Source organism: Bidens hawaiensis, unplaced genomic scaffold (genome assembly GCF_021521415.1).
Source record: "Bidens hawaiensis isolate Kalapana, Puna unplaced genomic scaffold, B.hawaiensis_p1.1 tig00015854_1, whole genome shotgun sequence".
Taxonomy (NCBI): Eukaryota; Viridiplantae; Streptophyta; class Magnoliopsida; order Asterales; family Asteraceae; genus Bidens; species Bidens hawaiensis.
The window spans coordinates 380,221-394,843 of NW_027492417.1; the positions used below are offsets into that span (position 1 = coordinate 380,221).

Consider the following 14,623-nt stretch of genomic DNA (forward strand, 5'->3'; position numbering starts at 1 on the left):
AAAAACACAATGGTGTGCGAAAAGACACCATGATAAGCGAAAAGACACAATGGTGTACGAAAAGACACAATGACGTAATTTTTGTTTTAAATTTTATATAACAAAAATCATACTCATAATAAAGATAAAAAAACACTTGTTATTATGATGAATTTTTTTTAAAAAAAAATATCATACGAAAAAGTTATAGACGTTCTAAAATAATAAGGATATTAACAAGTGCCTTGCATTTGAAGAGAGAAAATGTGTACAGTTAGCTCTATACCTTTTTTCTTTTGGTCTCCACTTGACATATGTCTATTATTTATGGCTTCTCACACTTCTCATTTTTGTTACCCTTTGTAAATAACTTGACCCACCAAATATATTAGGGATTATTTCATAAAATAGTTATAAAGTTTCATTTTTGTTCCAATCAGATCACTGGTGTAAATATTTGTTCTAGTTAGGTCATGAAACCTTTATTTGGTGTTTCAATACTAGATATTTAACTTGGATAGCAGTTATCTAGGTTTTTTATTTTATTTTTATTTTATCATTATTTAGTCATATTCTTTTATGACAATATAATTAAAGGTTTCAATTTTTTTGTATGGTTGCAATTAATATTTTCTACCATTAAAAATTTGAATATCACTTGAGTATTTTTTTCAATATTTATAAAAAAATTGTTTTTTTATAAAGAAATCGGTATTTTTTTCATTATCTCAAAAAAAATTTTCACATTTTCGCAATTTTAAAATTATATTTTTGCATTTTTTCCCTAATTTTTGCACTTTTTAAAAAATATTACGCAATGTCAAAATATATGAAAATAAAAAAAATACATAGATAACCTACTATCCAGGTCAAATATATATAACTAGAACATCAAATAAAAGTTAAGTGCCCGAAGTAGAATAAAACTTTACACCAGTGATCTGATTTGAACAAAACTGAAACTTAGTTACTATTCTTTGGAGTAATTCCAATAAAACTAATATTACTCAAACCTAATGGACTAATGCTTAATAGGATGAACCAAAAGTTTTGAATCAGGGTTACAGTTAATTTTTTAGAATTCATTATCATATAATAAATTTCTTTACCATCGTTAAAAGAATCTAAATCTTTTTGTTGTATAGTTTACTCACAAAATTAAATTAAATGAAAATAATAAAAGCGTATATAGAGGAGGGTTAACGTACAAATAATAGGTTATCGTACATTAGGTACGCGAGACCTGCACCACCATATCCTAATTGCAATTAAAACTACGTGGTGGCATAATTGTAATTAAATAAAAAAAATACTTCTCGCACAACAGATCGTCATTTGCTGCAAGCCTTCAACCATAATCAAATCATCCACAAAACTAAAGCATAATCAAAATCGATAAACCCATTATCACTATAGTTTAATAATCTTCAAATTGATCAAAAATTGTTGATATAATCAATAGAATTGATATGTAGGAGGCTTTAGAATCATCAATCGATTATGAAATTGCATAATAATACACTTAATTGAGCTATGATTAGGGTTCATGTTTAAACGTTCTGCACAAAAACTTTAAACGTTCTAGACTTTTTATACAGAACTTTTAAACTTTTTGTACAGAACTTCTAAATTTTTTGTTTAGAACTTCTAAAGTAAAAAGTTTAGACCAAAATGAAGAAAAAGTTTAAACGTTCTGACAAAAAATGAACAAAAAGTTTAAACGTTTAACTAATACGTTCTGATCAAAACTACAAATTTAAACGTTCTGACCAAAACGAACACATTTAAACGTTCAAGTTTAGATGTTCTGTACCAAAACTTTAGAAGTTCTAACAAAAGGTTTAGAAGTTCTATACAAAAAACTTTAGAAGTTCTATACAAAAACTTTATACGTTCTGTTTAAACGTATTATACGTTCTATTTAAACGTTCAGAACAAAAATCAATTAAACTTTAAAAAGTTCAATAAAAAAAGTTTATACGTTCTGCTTATACGTTTTAGGTTAATGTTAATACGTTCAATGTTAAAACCCAGAACTCAAACTCAAAATTGATAACTGAAACTTCAAATTGACGATTAATTTGATCAATTTCAAAGTTTAATTAATCAATTAGTTCATCAATTTCAATTTCAATTGATCAATTTGATAAACTAACATGTGAACAACTAGTGACGGAGGAAGATGGTGTTCACGACGGTAACATCGATGGTCACGATGGAGAATACAATCGTTGGACAGTGACGAATTGATGAACGGTGATAGTGAAGGCGGACGAAATCGATGGAAGCAGTGGATTATAATTAATGAAATTTACAATATTGCCATCGCGTGATTTTGAAATCAACAGTGTAGGAACTCGCGTACGTAATGTACGATTAGGGATTATTGTATTGGATCTTTTATCTATTATCTATTCTTGCAGTCATACACAAAATAAAGATGAAAGAGGCATATAAGAAAACCTGTAATTGTTATGTTGGCTTAAAGCCCAAAACATAGTTAACAACAAAGCACATGCAAATTCAAAACATTTTTTTCCCTATTTCATACACTTTTTCTACTGATTTGCTCACTTAAATAGAATAGGTTTGCTCGTTAATTCGATATTATAGCTATATAAGAAACCAAAAAAAGATCGGGTTCGGACGAACCCGGAGGCCATGTTGTACCTCCACCACTACACGACATATTTTCATGAACGAGACTCGAACCGGTCGCATCCCATAAAAAAAGTTATTGGGGTACCGCTAGAGCACTGCTCCTTTTGTATATGTTATTATAATTAAGAAATGGAAAGTAAAAAAGTCATAAATATTGAATTGAAAAGTTATAATATTTTAACTTTTACCTTTTGTTAGACAATTTCGGACGCAACATGTAATGTATTTGTAACTTACAACTCAAGCTAATTTGAATCGTCTTATCAGATATTACAGTTTTTAAAAACATGGATGGTTTGTCAAATTAGGTTAACTCGTAAACATTTTTCTTTTCCTTTATTTCTAAACGTGTCGGTAATTTCCATGTTCTATTTTCATATTAGGAACATAGTGAGTTGAATCTTTAGAGCCGCTTCATCTAGAAATTAATTCAAGTGGACCGGTTCAACATGTTTTATAAGTCATCTTGGTCATTATTAGTGACAAATCACAAGGTTAATTGTTTGACTACTTGCTATCTTAAGCCATTTAAACACATTTTTGTAGATGCATATAACTTGCTTGTGGGCTCAAAACATAATCAATGAACAATATAAGATAGCGGTTGGTATGCAGAAATGACAAGGGAAATGGAATAATTCATTACGTGGGAATGAAAAAGTGGCGTTTGGTTACTCAATGGAATGTAATCATCCATTACACATTGAATCCCATTCCATCAAAACCATTCCTTCAATCCCCTTCTTTTTTTTTTCATTCCATTCCTTCATCACCCCACTTTCTCAACACCACCAACACCTAGCAACAACCACCACCACCACCTGACCGTCACCGTCATCGTCACCACCACCTTCGCCACCACCACCACCTGACCATAACCGCCACCACCACCGTCGCCACCACCCTACCATCGTCATCACTACCAATGCTATTACCGCCACCACAACCACCCCCGCCTAACCGTCACCACCACCGTTTTCGTCGCCGGAGCTACCACCACCACTGTCGCTATTTCAGGTTTTTTTTTTTTTTTTTTTTGTAAAAAAATATATATTTTGGAATAGGAATATTTTTATTATTTCTATTTCATTCCTACAATTTTTTTTAAATACCAAACAAAATAAAGTAATTATTCATTTCATTCCCATAGGTTAACCAAACAAGACAACGGAAAGGTAATGAATAATTTCATTCCCTTGTTCATTTCATTCCTTCTCTCATTTCATTCCCTCTTTATTCCATTACTTCAAACCAAACATACCCTACAAGTTCAGACAAAAGTCCTTTCAATAATGTTAAATCTTTCAAGTAACATATTTTTCAAGTAGCATATATGGTTATAATATCTTGTTTGGCCTTTTTACAACAGAAAACTAAAAGACCATTTGACATCAACTAATAATTTCTTTTTTATCCCTTTTTATATTTGTAAACTGAGTACTATGATGAGTACGATGATGATATTTGTAAACTGAGCCATTGAGTCGGATGATCGACTTTCTACCCGATTTTGAGTTTTCCAAGTCTTTGAAGCTCATAGAGGATGAGTAGAGCCGCCGAGTCGAAAGAACTCTTCTTATCTGCCCGTGGCTCACCCATGTGTTCAATAACGCGATAATCGGGAATGGTCAAACTTATTCGAGACTCAAAGCTATTGAAGCCTATTCTTTTATCGACACCTTCACCGATTTCAATCGGGTTCCTGCATTATCATGATTTGATTTAAAACATTAATAAAACAATATGAACAAAGAGGTTTCTAAAAAATAACTTGCATATAGAGTGTTCACTGACTTTGACTTATGTTCAGATGAAGTCAAGGTAGGCATTGGCCACTGCATTTTCTTGCACAACTCATAAAGTGAAGCTCTTGGTCCTCCCTTTTGTGTGTTAATTGACTCTAAAACTGCCATTCCAATGAACAATAAATATTAAAAAAAGAAAAAAGTTTGCTTCCTAAAAATAAACAATTTTTATAATGTTACCTGGGATTTCAGTGTTGAGGTATCAGAAGTAGAAACTTTTGTTTCTGTAGTGTCTTTTTCTTTGATGTTTATATTATTGATTTTCTCATCTCTACTTTCTTTACCATGAGTATTCCTTGAAATTCCTCTTTTCTATCAAATCAAATGAAACAACATTAACATCAACATTTAATCGTCTAACTAGTTAAGTTAAAAGAAAGGAAGCCGAACCTCGATCTGACTTAACATATTAAGAGCGGCTTGTCCCCTTGCAACTTTCCTTGTAGTACCCGTACCCTCTGCGGTCAATAAAGCATCTTCAAGCTGCAACCTTAGCTCTGCTATTACAACATTACCATTGCTTCTACACGCGTCTTTTACAAAATAACCTTTAGAGTCACAAAACTCAATTAACTCCCGTAAAGGCGGAAGCTCAAGGTTAGCTGGTGTGACAATTGGACATAATAGCAACTCAAATATTCTCCAAACTTCATCAAGGTTAAGTTTTGTATCGAGTAGCATGGCCCCCGCAATACTCTCCACCATGTCACCAAGTGCCTTTGGGCTCTTTTTGGTCTGGAGTGAGTTTGTATCGGTTGATGACGTAGCAACAAACTTTATATAATCGGAAATTTGTGTTTGGATAGAGCCTGAACAATATTGGAGATATGTGTGAAGATTTCTTCTTACTGCAGCATATGCAAAATTTTCGTTGTTGACTGATGCTGACCACAAGTCGGTCACCTCTCCCGGGTCAATGTCACTGTTCTTATTGAAGAGATGCCGGGTGATAAGCAGGTCTAATACGGAGTCACCAAGAAATTCTAGCCTCTATAAGAAAAAAATGTACAAAAAAAGTTAACAAGTTAATAAAACAGTTTTTAACTGTGTAATCAATGATGTACCTGGTAACAGTATCCACCTCCTAGATCTTGATTGGATGGATGTGTGATGGCTTCCAATAACAAGCCTTTGACCGCAAATTCATAACCGAGTTTTGACTCCAAACTTTGAAGAAGATCAAGTTTTGGGGTGTATGCAAGAAGTGAAGCAACTTTGATGGTTTCATTGACACGTGATGGGTCGAGCTCACAACTTATACCGAGCCATTTCATTAAGTGCAGAGCAGCGGTGAGCCCACCGCCCACAAAGTAAGCTCCAACAAGGGCCTCAACACAGTCTGATACGGTCTTTGAGCCCAACCATCTGTGGCCCATAACACAGCATTTTCCAGTCAAAATTTTTATGTCCTCGGTATGGTATTTGGCATCGATAGGCACCTCTATGGTCTCAACACCATGATCACACGGGCAGGGTTTTAAGGGAAGCTGACCTGGCGCGGTCCAGCGGGTAGGATCAAATGCCATATCTCTTATGTAACCCTGTAAACATATTCCACACAACATCAATATATAACTTTTGTACAATATATAACTGTACATATAAATATGCATAGATTACAACCTACAAAGCATTACCTGTAACCGGCAACTGATTCCCAGATTGTACAAGGTAGAATTGCGCACTTGCCATTTTCGGACAGAAGACAGCTGTCCTTCATCGTCGTTTGGATGTCGAAGATAAAGATCACAGCTCACCACATACTTAAGCACCGAATCACCAAGCAACTCTAATCGCTCCATTGAAAAGCTTTCGTTGCATCTCAGAGTCGTGATCGCTTCCAAAATCTAAACAACACAATAGATTACAATATTAAAAATAAACAAGCAGTTTCCAATTTTTGTTTTGTGTTGTACAACATGAATTATAACACTGACCAATGAGATTGGGATGTGTATGTCGGTCATGTGGCCTGTGATTTCTTCACGAAGCTGGCTAGACAACATTAATGACTCGATCCGGTGCATTAATGAGGGCAGCAGATATAAGGATTTCACAACATCAATCCTTGCGTCGATAATAATCAAAAGTTCAGGTGGTAAACGAGCATAATATCTCTGTTTGTCCTTGTTCACCTTATAAGCATCACCCTTTATCTTTTTTCCATGTAAAATACCTTGACAAATCAAGAAATAAGTCATCAATCAAGAAAATTCAAACCATCTTTTGAAAACAAAACAATGTATATCCGTTCAACAAACCTTCACCATTGAAGTCCACAAGAAGATTATGAGCCTTGTGGCCTTGCTTAAGGAGCAACATGTTTTGGCCCGAATACACTAGATCAATTTCATACTTTTGTTTAAAATAATTTTTGAATGATGAATACTGTTCAACATCTCCATCGAAAGGACTATCAGCAGTTTCATCTTGTAGAATCTCAAGAACCGAGTATATTTTTCCGGTATGAATTGTCAAAACTACCATGTTTGTGACATCAACATCTTTTTGAACAGATCTGTTGGCAAAATGAATCATATTTGTGCTTTCAGAATCTGTCATGATCAAATCAACACTCTGCTTTTCAGCTCTTGAAAAAGACGATTTCTTGACAAATTCGATGGCGGACACACATGAATCAATCTCTTCCCAGCTGATCTTAAACGGGTCTAACGACTCTAGTGGCAAAAGAAAGTACATGTATGATGAATTCCACAACTTCTTCTTATCAGTTGCTGGTAAAAAGTGTCTTGGCTCTTCTGAATATACGGACCCGATATACAACTTGCCAAATATTCCATTGAAGAATAATTCTTGGAAGCACTTGCCTTTTGCAACCTAGTATAACCAACAAATCATTAAAAAGTAGAAAAATGTCAACAGAAACATAGACACTGCTGTCTTAAAGTGAATATTAAAAACAAGATAATTAACAAGTATTGGTCAAACCTGTTCCGCATTGAGATGCAACTTCCCAGATGACGAGACTGTACAATCTACATACTTTGACACCAGGTATAACTTCATTTCAAGACTTGCCACATCATCATCAAGCTTTGATTCAAGCAAAAGAACAAAACTTGAATATTTCACATCAACAAGGTTACACTTGAAACTGATCTTATAAGCGTAAAGATCTGCACCATCATCACCCCAAGTTCCTGATAGTGCTCAAATCGGCGTTGTCCCATGTAATCCTTTCCTCTTTGTAGTTCCTGAATAATAAAACAATGTTAAAAATAACCTATATTCTACCAAAGTTATACTTCAACTAGTGTATCCTACCTGCACCAGGAGGTGGCTCATTTATGTTTTTAGAAGATATGTTCTCTGTAGGATCTTCATTATTAGGCAGTACATGATCGGTGAGGGTCGGCATTTGATGCGGCTTTGTTTCCTCGACATGATATGATTTTGTTTCTTCAAAATTAGATGGCTTCACAACGCATGCATTGTCATCTATGGAATGCTCGCTTCTAATGATGTCACAAACTTGTTCTATTTGTTTAACATTATCCCTGTTATTGACACATGTTATAATAAGAATATCTGCATATGAAAAGAAATATACATTTTCATGAATACTTCCAACTTTTGATTACCTCTCTAGCATTATAAAAAACCGTGAAGAACTTTGACGAGCTTTTCTCCACGGCTGAACATTGCTACATACGGTTTCTGGGATATCAAAACAAATCACGGTTGAACATTTAGGCATGTCAATCCCCTCCTCAAATACACCCGTAGCAAATAGTAGATTCACCTAATTGAGGGTCATAAGATTCAAAGAGTAGTGAAAAACCAACTAGTTTTATAAATGTCAAAAAAATAATGTTTTTTTTTAATTTCAAATTAAAAAGTTAGACCAGATAAGTGTATCACTGTTCCATGACAAGAGTACATACTCAAAACTTAGATATGAAAAGGTGGTATTTATTATTGATATAATACAACTTTTGCAATCATATTTGACACACTGATTATTTTCTTTAAACAAATGAAAAACTAGAACAAAAGATATTTGGGTCAACAAACTCGACCACTTACAATATGTACCTAAAGCTACCCATTTAGACACGTTAATCCAGCCAACTTGCCTAGTATGCAACGTTTACCCAGACTCGCAAATATTAGATTAACATACATACCTTCCCAGAACGAAAAGATTCAAGTGTTTCCCTTTGCAGTTTCGTTGTCATTGCATCAACCGATGTTGCGTTACAGGTCAAATATGAAGCTGTAAAATGGGACAGGTCTGTAACTCCCTTCAAGATCATGTCAAGAACTTTAGCGGTTATAACGCTCTTAGCAAAAACGATGCATGATACTTCCTTATCTCCTCTAAAAACAGAACCCCAAAAGATTTATTAAAAAGGTTAAATCTATACTAAAGGAAGTAAAATCTATATATTAAAAAAGGTGATTTACATCTCAAAGAAAGATGCTAAATTTCATATTTTGATGTAGTAATTTATTTACTTAAGTAAATAAATTTTCAATATGAAATAAGGGGTGGCGGCGCAGCTAAATTTCATATTTTTTGCAATTCAAAAAGGGGTGGCGGCGCAGCTTGTTGCCCGCCTACCTGCTATGTTGATGTAATATCTATGTTTCTATTTAATGAAAGAAATCAAATTAAAAAAAAAAATTAATACATATATTAGTTAGCAAAAAAATATGAAATAAGGAATTACCAAAATGACCAGAAAAGTATGAAGAGTTGATATAGCTTTCGTGAGATATAGCCGGCTGCTACCATCATTTCAAGTTCAGAAATGTTTTCATGGCCTAAAGAGATAACACGAAAACTGAATTACAAAAACTCAAAAGTTAACCATTCCACATATATGCAAAGATATTACAAAAAAGTGGCACCAACTAACATACCATTGTGTGAAGAATTCTCAATTATAGATAATGCTTCTTCAAGAAACTGTAAACACTTTGAGCAGCTCTCCTCAAAGAAACCACATTTTTCTATGGCCTTCGGGGCCTCCGCTATACAAATTTTAACAGCCTACAAAACAGTAAATCATATATGATGTAACCATATAATACCTAAACACAAGTGCCAAAAATAACAAATATAAACACTTAAACAGACCTCATAAGCACATAGAAGACCCAATTCATTAATGCAATAAATAATCTTATCATGATCATCCGACAACCTCTCTCGAAGGATCCCATGTTTTTCATCAGTGTCTTTGTAGTCTTTGCAATGACAATTGCATATCCAGAAGTTGCACTTCAAACTGTGACCGAAAAAACAGAGAATCGTATAATATTCAGTGTTCATTTTTTTTATGGTAAAACAAATCCAGATATTTCAAATACTGACCTTCCACCGGGAGCAATCCAGTTTGAGTTTTAGATCCGCATGGTCAACCTTGCATGGCTCAGAGAAAGAATAGTTAAGCGAAGCAGATTGTGTGACATTCTCCACCTCTGTCCTGTTTTGTGTCGTGTAAACCTGCATATTCATCATTTTATTCATCAAAGTTTGTATTCCAAAATAACTTCAGATTAAAGGGTTAAACTTGTCAAGTGGCATAATATTACTACCAGAGAATCCAAAATAATTTCAAGTGCGGTCTTTTGCGCTTCACAATCTCCAGCCAAAGAGACACCTAAGACAAAAATCATATGAAAAAGATTCATATAATATGTTCATTAGCATAAATTTTTGAAGACTAAAATCTATAGAGAAAGATACTCCAACCTTTTCTAGCCTCGAGCGTTGCAGTCATGCCGAAAACTCTTGGCTTGTTAACAGATTTGTGATAAAATTCCTTCAAGAAAAGAAGATAAAAGCTTCAGCAAAACACCTTCAATAATCCTAATCACATATCATTCCAAACAAGATTATTTACATTTACCTTCATTATACTTGCATAAGGATGATTACCACTAGCAATAGCATGATGACACTCATCAATAATCAACAAGCATATCATTTCAAATTTCATAAACCCATTCCTCAAAGCATCCAACAAAATTTGATGTGTCATAACCATTACCTATACAAAACATAAAAAAAGTATATAACAATTTAAACTTTCAATCTTTCATAAAAAAGCATATATAAAAATAAAATTTAAAAAAAAAACTGACTTTATTTTTGTTGATCTCGCGTTCCCAAACCGCAGCATCCCAATCATCAACCTTCTTCCCCTCCATATATGTCACTTTACCTCCATGGTAATACTCAACCATGAGTCCTGTGTTTTCCCTAACAACATTAAAATGCTGCAACACAAAATTTCATTTTAAACTCAAACCAAAGAGTAACAAATAAATATATACATACATGATACATATATAGGGTATTTTAAAATTAATAAACAGCTCAGTAGTCAGTACATGACCTGTTGAACAAGATTACGAGTTGGAGCTAAAAAAATGATCAATTTCTTTTCAAATGGCTGTTTTTCAAGAGAAAGTGCAACTTCTTTAATAATCATGAACGCGATCGTTGTTTTTCCGGCACCCGTGTCAAGAAGTGCTATAGTATTTCTCCTCATAGCAACATTAACCAAATCCAACTCATACCTATACATTCAATAATAATAATATTAAATGAAGGAAAAATAATAACCAACAAAACATTAAAACCCGCATTACATTAATCAAAGAAGCACTTACTGTGTGGGTTGATGGAGATTATTATTGATCATGGTTTCAAAATTTCTCTTCAAAGTCTGCATATTGACAAGAAACCAAGAAATTAAATTTAATGTTACTTTTTATTTTTATATTTTGTACGTGTGTTGGGTTAATTTACTGACAGTATATTATATTGGTTAGAAATGAGTAGGGGTTTTACAGAAATCGCGTGAGAATATTATCAGAAGTTGCAGGTAGGAATCAAATTTGCCGTATGTTTTTGTGTTTGAAGACTTGCATGAACTCAACTTTAGGATTCAACCAATGGAGTTGAAGTTGAAATTACTTTCATGAAATGCATTTTATAATTTCAAATAAATAAACATTGAGAAAATTCATTAAATGTGCCCTTTTTACAATAAGATTCCAAATATGTTTTTCCAATGTTCAAATTGTTGGTAATTAATCGAGTCGGACATGGCGAGTCCGGGCCTAAGTATCGCATTATGGTGTATGAGATTGAGATGTTATATGGTAGTTGACACTAACTAATGTAGCTGACATTAACTTATGTAGTTGGTCATAACTAATGTAGTTGGCCATAAGTTTGGTGGTTGGACATTTTTGTCAAGTAGTTGGACATAAATACAAATAGTTGGCAAGTTGGCTAAACCAGTATAAATAGATCTAGCAAGTAAGGGTTAGATATCACACACCACTATCATCTTTCAAAGTTTATTGTATTAAGATTTTGAGTTAGTTTCCTTGATATAATAATAAGTGAAGTTCAGTATATTTCTTTGTTCGTTTATTTGATTGGCTTTGGACTTGACAAATTCCATCTTTTCCTCTTACTAACCCGTCATCGACACTATATTAGGAGTTCGAGATGACATGTTATTAAATCCGTTGTCTCCCTGCTATGCTAGCTTTATTCACGTTGCGTCGTCGTCTCTCCGTCATGTTAGCTGAAAACCCGTCGCTTCTCTGCTATGCTAGCTTAAAAATTAAATCTAATGCATTTGTTACTTTAAAATTATATCTAAATAAAATACACGTAAAATGATTTTGATGGTATGCATGATGTTTCTTAATCATATAATTATCCAAAATTCTATATACAAAAACTTAAAAGCCATTAAAATTAAAAATATTCAAATATTTTTTAAATTAGTTTAGGATCCCTATTTTTAGTAAAGATAAGGTAGTATTTTTTTAGCTAACATAGCATGGTGGTGACGGGTTTTAAGCTAACATGGCGAGAAGGCGACATGTTTAAAAACATGTCGTCTCAAACTCCTAACATAGCCGCGACAACGGGTTAGTAAGGGGAAAATAAGAGAATTTGAATTTTGGAATGATATATTTGGAATCTTTGGAGACATTTTTAGAATTTTCATATAAACATTATTAAATTCGTTAATTCTTTTCTTTTGAACAACATTAAATAGATTAATACTAGAACTAGAATGTTACAAGCTTGTAATTTTAAAATTTATCTTTTAAAGACATTGTAATTAATAGGATTTTTAATGCGCATTTAGTATATTATAGTAGTATACATGTACTGGATCATGAGTTGATTATTAATTTAAGTAATTTAAAATAGATGAATTAATAAACCTATTATTTATTTTTAGTTAGACCCTCCACTATGGGGTGCTGTGGTGGGCCACATTTGAGGCGCGGAGGGCGCGAAACACTATAGCGGGGCGTCGTTTGGCCGTGGGTGCGGTGATGCCCGGCAAGCCAACGGCCGGCGCGGATGGAGTAAAAAAGCCCCCCCCCCCTCCAACGGCTATATATCAACGACTATTTAAAAAAAACTAATTATTTTCTATATAAATACTAAACCATTTTATCAATTTTTACTCAAACAAATATCAAATTTCACTCAAATAAACCCTCAAATTTCACTATAAAAATCTCTCAACTCTCTATCATGGATCAAAATTTCTCAAATTTCACAAGCTCGAGCCCAAACCCGAACCCAAACCCGAACACGAGCTCGAGCTCAACCCCGAACCCAAACCCGTGGGATCCGGCTCAAATGTGGTGGACTAGTATGCTCGCAAACAACAATGACCCTACCAACCCTTTCTATGCCAACCAACATCTACCCGTAATGCCTCCAATCGTACAATCGTTTCCCAACGATATGTTGTATCGAATGCCAATGCCGTTTATGCCTCCGCCACCCCAAACCCAAACACCCCAAATCCCAATAATCGAAACCCAAGTTTCCGAAACCCAAGTTGACGAACCGCAAGTTCGTCGCAAATGAAGCCATAAAAAGAAGGTTGATGCCGATCAAACACCCACCGAAAAGGTTGACAGGAAAAATTGGGAAGAAGATGAGGAAGCGGCTTTGGCGCAAGCGTGGACCGACTCATTCGAAGACTCAATCATAGGTGACGATAAACGCAGCGCGATATTTTGGGCATAAATACGTGGTATGTTCTTTGAGATAATGGGTCGAGGTCACTACCGTGGGGATGATTCCGTCTCCAATAAATGGAAGGCAATGGTTACAAAAATGAACCACTTCTCCACAATTCACACTCGCCTTACGAACAACAAAGGAAGCGGCACGAACGACACCGACCTCCTTGAGGCTATCTTGAAACAATACAAGGGCCTTCATGATCACCACTTCGGCATGGGCATGTTTGAAATTTGAAGGAAATGCACGAGCTCGCCAAAGTGGCATCCGATCCCGACATCTTCACCGCGACCGTCCAAACAGTCAAAAACGACGTCTACTTCGGCCAATCAATCGCCGTCTCAAGCCGGGTCGGATGCTCGTTCTCAATTAAATTTAATCGAGGTTGATCCCGATTTTCTTTTTGATGAACCGGATGAGTACACGTCCGGTAGGAAAAGATAAGGCCAAGGCGGCGGCTAGAGGTGGAGGGATCTTCGTCTAGAACGACATCCTCGATTAGTTCCGACGTGAGCGCGCAGTTTGACAACTTGGAGCTTGCACTTAAAAAGTTTGCGAGGACAAAAAATATTCGAAAAATTAACTCAAGATAATACACGAAGAAAGAAAAGCGATGCATGCGGAATACAAAGCCATGCATGAAGAAAGAAAGAAGGCTAAATCGGAGCGGCAACAAGAGAACGAATTCAAGCTCCTCGCAAAGGATCTCTCGCATCTAGATCTGGCCACGCGGGCGTTTTTGGAGAAAAAAAAAAGCAAGGCTAATGGCAAAATACGCAAACGAGGTCGCCAAATATTAGTTCTATTTTTTTGTTTTTCTATTTGTACGTTTTTTTTATGTTTTTTAGTTTAATTTCTTTGATTTTTATTATATTTTAAGTTTAATAAATTTATTGGTTTTTTAGTTTTATAAAAAAAATAAAAATTAAAGGGGCTTCTAAGCCCCTCACCATAGAGAGGCATCTTTGGGGTGGGGCTTTGAAGCCCTTAGTGCCCACGCGACGCTGACGTGGCACTGGAGAGGAGCTTCGAAGCCCCTCACCATAGAGGATAGCCTTAGGGGTGTATTCTGCTTGTCAACGGGTTATAAATAGTAGTATACATGTACCGTATTCAAATTTTGTTTCGA

The 14,623-nt window shown here is 34.7% G+C and overlaps 1 pseudogene across 1 annotated transcript; it reads right to left on the minus strand.

The window, feature by feature from the left end:
* Positions 1-4,107: 4,107 nt before the first annotated feature.
* LOC143549896 (endoribonuclease Dicer homolog 3-like) lies at positions 4,108-11,222 on the minus strand (annotated as a pseudogene). The gene is made up of 21 exons (XR_013138225.1): positions 11,091-11,222; positions 10,814-10,997; positions 10,560-10,694; positions 10,325-10,465; positions 10,168-10,237; positions 10,011-10,075; positions 9,787-9,918; positions 9,550-9,700; positions 9,333-9,462; positions 9,140-9,233; positions 8,594-8,804; positions 8,048-8,208; positions 7,731-7,963; positions 7,395-7,660; positions 6,707-7,283; positions 6,383-6,621; positions 6,083-6,292; positions 5,510-5,986; positions 4,836-5,435; positions 4,435-4,757; positions 4,108-4,342 (listed from the first exon to the last, which is right to left on the minus strand). The product of XR_013138225.1 is annotated as an endoribonuclease Dicer homolog 3-like (transcript).
* Between the last annotated feature and the right edge of the window lie 3,401 nt (positions 11,223-14,623).